The sequence below is a fragment of the Galeopterus variegatus genome, unplaced genomic scaffold (assembly GCF_000696425.1).
Source record: "Galeopterus variegatus unplaced genomic scaffold, G_variegatus-3.0.2 Scaffold675, whole genome shotgun sequence".
NCBI lineage: Eukaryota > Metazoa > Chordata > Mammalia > Dermoptera > Cynocephalidae > Galeopterus > Galeopterus variegatus.
In genome coordinates, this window is record NW_007726786.1 from 443,666 (window position 1) to 451,580 (window position 7,915).

Genomic DNA, 7,915 nt, shown 5'->3' on the forward strand with positions numbered 1-7,915 from the left:
GCCACCTCTCCTAATGCCACCCCCACCCTACCATGGGCCCTCTCTTTAGAACATGTATAAACTGCATCCCTTTTCCACCCTAGTGACCAAATGGGGATGCAACTTCTGAGTTTGTGAGGGAAATTCTCAAACTTGCTTGCGATGATCACTCTGCCATGCTGCCTCTTGCCTGATAGAGAATTCAGTATACCATAGAGAATAAAAGTCTGATTATAAGATAACCAAACTCCTGGGAATATTTATTTTATTTCCTTCCATATGAGCATCATTTCTCTCCTAACATCGAGGGACTTAGCCCAGCTAAAAGGTTTTCAAGTTAACGTTCAATAGTTGTTAAAACATTCCTCTTGTACTTAATTTCTCCTTTCTTTTAATAATACGAACTACTTTCCTATCTTCCAAGTACAGTATAAACACATCTACTGCACCACTCAACATTTTAGTCTATTTTGTCAATGATTTGCTAGTCATGCCTTTTAGCCACTGTTATAATAAGAATTATTATATTGTTATAATAAGAATAATTAACGAAGCTTTTAAAAAAAGAAAAAAAAAGAATATTCTGCTTGTTTTCTCACATACATAACACAAAACTACAAGACAGCTTTGGAATGTCTTGATTATTTGCATCCAAATATCAAGTCCAAAGGGATTTTTCTAATGCCTTGGGACCACTGCAAAGTTAACCCTTCCTCCTCAAAGTCAAAGCAAGGAAGTTAGTTTGTCAGGTGAGCAAAAACCATAGCCCACATCAATGTATTAAGCCACAGGGACCATTCCTGTTAGTGTCATATAGAGGAAGGCCAGCACACACCCCCAGGGAGTGGCACAGAATACATGCTCCAACATTATCGGTGGATAAATGGATCATAGAGAATTCAATAACAAAAACAACAACAACAGCTAACACAAAATGCTTACTCTGCGCCAGGTATATGTACTAATTAATGTAATCCTCTTAATAGCCATATGAGGTTATTTCATAAGGTAATGGTTCAGGAACTGGCTGTCATAAATAGGAGATGATTTCTGGGTTCAACACATCTAGGCACCAATCTTACAGGGAAAAAAAGAGAACATGGCTTCAAACACATGTGTGCTGCACTTTATCCAGACTGTTAAATATGATGGGTTTTTCTTTTTTAACTTATGAATGAAAACAAAGCTACACCCCACTCGGGTACATAAAGCAGAACAGTACAATTTCCATAGTATTACTCATTTTATTTAAAACATATTCTATATGCAAAGGTTAAAATGAAATACCTACTGTCTGGGTGACACACTTTTTTTCTCTACTACAAAAGCCAGTAAACCAATTGTCTCAGAAATTCTGTATCCAAATGTAACACTCACAGACACAGCATCAGTGAGTCATCAACATAACAAATTGCTCATTTTCCTCCTCCCCACCTTTCCTCTCACTCATTATGGTGTTATTCCTGAATCATAGGTTTGGTTTTTAGTTTGTTTGTTTGGTGTTTTTAATCTCCTGGCATAAAGTTTACCAATTTCAACTTTGTAACAGAACAAGAATCTGCCTGTCCCTTTAGTTGAAATAAACCCCCAATCTTCTTCCCAGGTTTGAAATTCTGCAGTGCAGGCAAGGCCCACATCTTTGGACCCTCCCCCCAACGTAGTAAAAAATGGCCCTTGATATTATAACCGTGTTTCCAGATCTCTTCATATATCAAACCACCAAACACCCCAACTCCAAGTCCAACCAAATTTATTGTTGGACCCTGTATTCAGAATCACAAACTGCAATGTATCATTTTTACTGAGTTTCCTTTCTTTCTTCTGTTATCCTCTTTGATCCCCCAACTCACACACTCCAATTTTCATTCAAAATAAAAAAGGTGAGGGAAGAATGGAAGGAAAGACCATAAACATGCAGACCCTAAAACACTAGCCACTTCCAGAAACCATGTTACTCTAAGTCCCACCACACTTACTAAATAAATTAAATGTGATGCCCCCAGGTTAAACAGCAATCAGAAGCAAGGGTTGAAGCAAGGGCTCCTGATATTCTGCTGCTTTTTAAGAATCCCCCACAGTTCAAAGCAAGGCAAAGACCATGGCTAACATTCTGGAAATACAGAATGAAGGGAGAAGAGTAACTCAAAAGAAACAACCATTTCACACCCATTAGGATGGCTATTATTTAAAACAACAACAACAAAAATTAATAAATAAGCATGTGGATGTAGAAAAACTGAAACCTCTATACACTTGGGAAAGTAAAAATGGTGCAGCCATTGATGAAAACAGTATAGCGATTCCTCAGAAAATTAAAAGAATTACCATGTGATCTAGCAATTTGAATTCTGGGTATGTACCCAAAAGAATTGAGAGCAGGGATTCAAACAGGTATTTGTAAATTGTATTAATCTGTTCTCTGTCGCTTATAACACCTAGAACTTGGTAATTTATTAAGAAATAAACTTTATTTCTTACAATTTTGAAGGCTGGGGAGTCCGAGGTCCAGGCGGCACACCTGGTGAGAGCCTTCTTCTTAGTGGAGACTCTGCAGAGTCCCCTGGCAACAAAGGGTATCACATGGCAAGAAGAGAGAAGGGCACATGCTAATGGGCTTCTTCCTCTCCTTAGAAAGCCTCCAGTCTACTCCCTGATAACCCATTAAGCCATTAACTCATTAATCCATGAATGGATTAATCCATTCATGAGGGCACAGTCTGCATGATCCAACAATCATGTCTTAAAGGCCTCACCCTTCAAATACCATGTGTGCCTGTACATGTTTTTTGTTGTTGTTTTGTTTTTTAAACTTGTGCTCAGACCTTAGAATCAAATACCATATTGGGGATTAAGCTCCACCATGAGCTGGGGAGGCATTCAAACCACAGCATGAACCAATGTTCGCAGCAGCATTATTCACAATAGCCAAAAGACAGAAGCAACTCAAGTGATCATCAACAGATGAACAGATAAACAAAACGTGGTGTATACATAACAATGGAACATTATTCATCCTAAAACGAGAAATTCTGACACAAGCTACAATCTGAAAGAAACTTGAGGACATTATGCTAAGCAAAATAAGCCAGACACAGGACAAATACTGTATGATTCCACTTACACAAGATTCCTAGAATAGTCAAGTTCATAGAGACAGAAACTAGAATGGTGGTTGCCAAGGACTGGTGAGAGGGAGAAATAGGGAGTTAGTGTTTAATGGGTACAGAGTTTCAGTTGGAGAAGATGAAAAAGTTCTGGAGATGGTGGCAGTGGTATTTGCACAACAACGCGGATGTACTTGATGCCACATAAACTGTACAGTCAAAAATGGTTAAAACAATACATTTTATGCTATATATATTTTATCAGTATTTTTTTAAAAAAGAAATAAAAGAAGGTCTTGCATTACAGATTTCTTTCCATCTCTCAGACTGGGGGACTTGAGTACTTCTGGCAAACAAAAGAAGAATTTAACAAAGATTGTTACCTGCTTCCATCCCCATACGAGGTTGCAGAATGAGCACAACAGGCTGAGAGCTGTGCACCTGCTAGGAAAGCAGGAGTGACAACGGAAGGATGGGGAGGAGGTTATATATTCTGGGGTTGGATCCACTTATCTTCTATCTAGCTTCCATTCTGTCACTCTATTTGTGATCTTCCATATCTGCAGTGTACATGAACTGGCACTATGGATTTGCTCAACAAAGAGTAGATGGGTGGATGAATGAATGTTAAGTGGATGGATGCTTCAACTATTCAGCTAGAAACTGGGGAGAACTGCCTATTTATTCACTGCTCTGGCATATTTTTAAGAACTTAAAACATCACCCAATGTTTTAGGTGTCTATTGAAGAAGAGGAGAGGAGGTGGTTAATGACTGGCTAGACTATTAGAATGTCTTCCTCACCACAGACTTACAATAACAGTTTGTCCTTCTCTGGAGTCCTCCCATTTTACAGTTCAATGAGCACAATTAAAGGAAAGGGAAAGATTGGGGGAGGGCTGGGAATGGGTTCAGCAATCTTTTCCAAGAGACCCTAATCCCCTTCCTTTCAGTGGAGGACAGGAGGTTGAATGCAACTTTAAGCACCAAGCAGGGAAGGGAGAAAGTGTGTGCTGGCGTTGTGCATCTGAAGAGAACTTATCTGTGTAATCACAGAGGAAAGTCTGAGTATAAACACCACCTGGGGATACGTTTAAAATACAGATTCAAGTTGAACTTCTCTAACAAGCTCCCAGGTGATGCCGATGCTGCTGGACCACCAATCACACTTTGAGCAGTGAGGCCTTACACTCCTGCAATCAGCTTGAGCCAGGACAACAGGGATCAAAAGTCAGGCAGAAACAGCCAGGATCCCCCTCTCATAAGTTCTACCCTCTTCCCACTGCTATTCTCCACCTAGAAAACGGCCACTAGGTTCAACCATGAATCTGGACTCTCAGTCCCTTTGGCATGAGCAGCTGAACCGTCTGTAGTTACTCACTCCCTGACTTTCTCATCACATTGAGGACAATAATGCTCCTAGAGGTCAAAGGAATCTGTCCTCCCCAGTCCCCAAGAAGTTAGCCAGCAGTCCTCAGACAAACATAAATCCAAGGATGGTTTCTGCACTTATTGCTCAGCTGCTCCTCAAGGTCCAAATTCCTGATTCAATAATACAGGTGAAGCCAAACCACTTAACACTCTAGGGAGAGGTTTTATCTTTGGCCATATCTCAAACTGGAAATTATTTGATAAGGGCTGATAGTAAAGGAGGCACACCTACACTAGATCATATCTGTTCTACTTTTTGCAAAACTTAAAAACTGAGAGCTCACAGAAAGTTAACCACCAAAAAAATCCAGACCCATAGTGTACAGTATTGATTTCAAAGAACTGCCTGGAAGGACTTTTTGATTTTACTAAAACAACCAGAGAAACTGATAGAGAACTTCTAAAATCCCACGGTTCTCCATATGCATAGATGCTTTCTCTTTCCAAACCTGGAGAAAGAATTAACGTCCTATATTGCCATTCTAAATATCCACTTTAAGTGACATAAATAAACCTGCATCTATGTAATGGAACGTAGGATTTGCTAATAGCTAACCTGTGTGAACATAAGTCAGTAGACAGCAGCATTTTTAAATGAACATAATGATGCTATCTAGTAACTAAATCTAATCATTAAGGAGGGTGCAATAATGGTGAGGTGCTCTGAATGGTACGCTAGAGAGATGCTTGTCAAAAATGTCAAACCACTTAACCCGCATGTTCAGGATTATTTTCAACTAATTCTTTAAAAAAAAAAAAAAAAAATTGAGGGAGGGGCTGACTGGTTAGCTCAGTTGGTTTAGAGCACGTGCTGACAACATCAAGGTCCAGAGTTCAATCCCTCTACCAACCAGTAGTCAAAAAAAAAAAAAAGAAAAAAAATGTTTTAAGTCCCCTGAATACCCATGGCATGGTCTTACTTAACATTCAAATCCAGATAATTTATATTCTGGTGGTTCTTCAATTTACTAATATACCGATTTCCCCTCAATATTGGAGCATCCTTTTCAGATGTTAGTACAAAATCCATTTCCTCTGGGTAGATTATCTTCTGCTTTTGAATGTCCTGGAGTATCATAAATTATGGAACTAGAAGAGACCTAGAAATAATCCAGCTCCAAGATTCTCAAACTGGGGTATACATACTTATGCTGGGAGGAGGCCCTAGGACCCCAGGGAAAACAAGTAAGTCTTCCTCAAGCGCTTTTCAACTCAGACAGCAATTTTTTTTTTTTAAAGATGACCGGTAAGGGGATCTTAACCCTTGGCTTGGTGTTGTCAGCACCACGCTCAGCCAGTGAACTAACTGGCCATCCCTATGTGGGATCTGAACCCGTGACCTTGGTGTTAGCAGTACCACACTCTCCCAAGTGAGCCACGAGCTGGCCCTCAGACAGCAATTTAAAGCATTTTTATATTAAAGTAAGATGAATACTGCATTCTATTCTTCATCAAATGAATCAATATGTTAACACAGAAAAGTTCAGGCTTGTGTTAGAAACATCACACTGAGCTCTCAAATCTCCCTTTCCTTGGGTTCCTTTGCTATGAAGTTTATGGGGACAATGTAATCCATTTCACAGCCTGAGACACGGAGGCCGAAGGACTTCCCCAAGGCTGTGAGTGGTCCCCGGAGAAGTCACTACCACTTGTTAGTCTTCATCAAACGGATTTTTACAGTGCTTTCCGAAAAAGCTCTTACTACTAAAAGGGTGAGGCTGGAAGCAGTCCTTCCTAGAATGCTGGACCTGAAACCCAAACAGGGACAATAAGAGCTCTTCTTCCACCCCATTCCACCCTTTTCCGCCTCAGGTGCACTATTAACAATCACATAATTCAATGAGCTTCTCAACAACACCACACAGCCTTTCAGAAAGCACGTATCAAAGCCTTTCTTTAAGCAGCTGCACATCATTTGGCATTAATATGTAGCTCAGAGACATCCAGATTTACGGCATAATATGTAGCTCAGAGACATCCAGATTTACGGCATAATATGTAGCTCAGAGACATCCAGATTTACGGCATAATATGTAGCTCAGAGACATCCAGATTTACGGCATAATATGTAGCTCAGAGACATCCAGATTTACGGCATAATATGTAGCTCAGAGACATCCAGATTTACGGCATAATATGTAGCTCAGAGACATCCAGATTTACGGCATAATATGTAGCTCAGAGACATCCAGATTTACGGCATAATATGTAGCTCAGAGACATCCAGATTTACGGCATAATATGTAGCTCAGAGACATCCAGATTTACGGCATAATATGTAGCTCAGAGACATCCAGATTTACGGCATAATATGTAGCTCAGAGACATCCAGATTTACGGCATAATATGTAGCTCAGAGACATCCAGATTTACGGCATAATATGTAGCTCAGAGACATCCAGATTTACGCACATGCAATTATTTACTGTCTCTTTACTAAAACTTTGAACTTTTCAACACTGAAAGTGGCCTCCATTTAAATACACCTAAAAAGGCAAGTCAGAATAGGGACGCTTTGTTCAGAAAGAAGGGGGGGAAAAAGGGGAGAAGCCAGAAGACCCATTCAACAGTGTATCTCTGTCCAACAAACACTAACCCAAGACTATAAAACAAAATCTAAATACCTACATAAGCCCTGGGGTTCACAAGGACAGAGTTCTCTCCCTAACATTTCCATCTTCTAAAAGGAGCATCCTTTTGTCCTCCCCCTACAAAAACAACGGTACATACCAAACACAGGTAAGTTAATAGATCAGGGTTCATTTCCAAAACCAAGGGTCAGACAATCATATATCTGAAGAGGCTGGTCGTTGTAACATCACCCGCAAGTTTATCAAACTTCCCAACCATATATTGTTAAACTGCAACACACACAAAAGGCTTTATTCAATATCTGCAACCCTCAGTGAGTTTAAATGAACTGTCCACCCTCTGATGCCTTTCTCACTTGAGCCCTCAAGGGTTAAAAAAAAAAATAACTGCCCCTTGTAGGAAAAATGGTCACCTGCCTGCTTGCCCTCCTCAGCTCTCTTGTGAGCTGTACAGTACAAGAGAACGATCACATCCATGAAAACACTCACAGCTGATGGAGCAGAGAGGGCCCAGGGTACACTATCTTGTGAGCCCAGATGGTTTATTCAAGAATCATCTAACAATACAGAGGTCTAGCATGTGCAAGGTCAGAGGAAGGGGCTCAGAATGCAACGAGAGGAACAAAGTTCACAGTGGAAAGCAAACAGTAAGATGCTGTTAGTTTGGAAACTGAAAGTTTAGGAACTCCTTCCAATATGAATAACACTCTATCATTTTCAAAGCCCTTTTATGGGGCCGGCCCGTGGCTCGAGTGTGGTGCTGATAACACCAAGGCCACGGGTTCGGATCCCATATAGGGATGGCTGGTTG